Below are 2,499 nucleotides of genomic sequence, written 5' to 3' on the forward strand. Positions count from 1 at the left end.
GGGCAGAGGAGTTGGGGGTTAGCGTGGGTTAATGGTTAGGTGCCTGTGTGGTGACTGAGTGAAGACGGGGGATTATTGATGCTGGTCAATCCAATTCCCTTATGGTGAAATCTTAACATTCAAATTGAAATTACGTTCATGTTTTCAACCAGGAAACATCACGCAAAATAAATGCCTAAGTCTAAGGAGGCTGAAAATTTAAAAGTCTAGAATAAAAGGGAATTCTAGCAGCAAATGCAACTAAGTATCAGGACAGATGATATGAAAAGATAAGCCTGGAGAAAGAGGATTCTGCAGTAGAATCTGACAAAGTAAGATTGTACATCTTTTGTTTTACAGTTAGCAAGGCTGGTTGGCTTTTCATCTAACTTTTTATTTATTATTCCAGGAACTCATCATAATATCCAAAAATGACTGGGCTGAGGTATGCAGGTGGGGTCTGAAACACAGCAACACCACCACTCTGCCTTCCCCCTGCCCCCAACTCCTCCAGAACATCACGCAACAGCATCATAGAACCATATGCAATTCAGGCAATCTCCCATGCTGCTTTAAGCCTCTGTACCCATGCCCAGAGTTCCATTCACTCTGACAAGAAATTGTTTCTTTCCCCTCACTCTCCTTCCACTTTCTCCACACCCTAATCACTGTATCTTTCAAAAGCCAGGTTTTGTCCTTTGCTTTCCTGAGTCCCCTCTCACCTGTAATCCCCCGTGATGTCGGTCTATACTCGCTGCTTCATATAATTTTCTGTTTCTTCCCACTGTATAATTATTGGTCTCCTCTTCTAGATTGCAAATTCCTTGAGGCAATACCATACCCTGAATTCCCAGGACCCAGTACAGTCCTTGTCTTACTGATGAACGTACACAGTCTTTGGACTGGTGCATCATGTTGTCGATAGTGTATGCCACGCCTCCTCTCTGTTACTTCATATTACAGAGGATTAAGTCTGCTCTGACATTTTAATTTAATTATTTATGCTTCTGGACACCTCCTCCTTGGTTGTCTTCTGTCCTACTTTAGAAAGATAACTTCCTTCTTGATATAGCCACTCAAAGAGAGAAAGACCAGGTAGATCTGAGGGAGGTTTAGTAAGAATCCCTGTTGCAAAAACCTACTTTTACCACTGATTTTACTGTTACTCCACATGAATTTGCCCAGTTGTCGATGGGATGAATTGTGATGACCACGTCTAGGGATGTGTTATCGTAGAAGGCAGCAGTGACCAAAACTGCCCTCTCACCACCTGGGGAAGGTTTTAAAGGACTGGTGTCTGGCCCCACTCTGAACCTCCTGAATTAGGATCCCATAGGTGGGGCCTGGACAGTGGGCACTTACTCTGAGTAGGTGTGAGCACACATCCCTGTACCTGAGTGGCAACCTTCTTTGAAGTTTTCAGAGTAACATAATAGGTTAGGCTGAAATGTAGCAGAAGAAATAAAATATTTCTAAAATATTAGAGACCCTTCTCTTTATTCTCAAAAGTCCTCTGGCCACCCCCAACAGGAATTCCTCATTTACACCTATTACTCGGAAGGCCATGTATCATCTCCTCATTTCTCCCCCTCACAGAACCTGGAAATAATTTCCACCTCATTAAGCAGGGCAATTATATGTAAGTTTTAAATTTCTCCAGCAAGATTCAGATGATCAGCTAGGTAGGAATTTAACATATTTAGAAATACTGGCTTTCAACTCTGCCTAAACACGGAATCTCCTCAGGTGCTTTTGAGAAACAGCAATGCCTGGGCTCTACACCAGACCAATTAGCACAGAGCCTCCGAGCAGGGCCTCTGGGAGGTGTGGCCCAGGCATCGTTTTTTAGAGCATCCTAAGATGATTCTAATGAGCAGATAAAGTGAAAAAATCACTGTTTTATAACCTAAGAGAGAGAAATACATATGAAAAAGACATAGGAAAATCACAAAGAAATATCTGAAAACAAAAACCAATTATAGGCTTTTCCAAAATTAATAATGAATCAGTGACATGATTAAAGCCAGATGAGTTTTTCTAAAGTAAACTTTATAAAATAACATAGGCTATGCTATAATACAATACATATAATATGCTATAATGTAATATGCTTACTGAAAAATCCATGAAATAAGTTTTGAAGAGGAATATGAAATATAAGGACATGATTTACCAGTAAAAAATGTTTCTTTGCATTTGCCATTTTCATTCAGGGCACTGGTTCTCAGCCCTGGCTGCACACTGGAAGCACCTGACTCTACTGCCAGGGATTCTGATTTAATTGGTCTGGGAGGCAGGCAGGGATTGAGAGTTTAAAAGCTCTCCAAGTGATTCAAATGCACAGCCAAGGTTCAAAACCACTGACTTAGAGGCTGGCAGTATACACACTCACATTTACCTACCCAACCAACCAACCCAAAAGAAGAAAACTGAATAGGGTGTAAATAAATTGTGTGCAACGCATTATATTACTGTCTTTGCTTATGTGTATCTTTGAAATATTTAATAAAAACTTACAAA

Source organism: Globicephala melas, chromosome 9, assembly GCF_963455315.2.
Source record: "Globicephala melas chromosome 9, mGloMel1.2, whole genome shotgun sequence".
In the NCBI taxonomy this organism is placed as follows: domain Eukaryota; kingdom Metazoa; phylum Chordata; class Mammalia; order Artiodactyla; family Delphinidae; genus Globicephala; species Globicephala melas.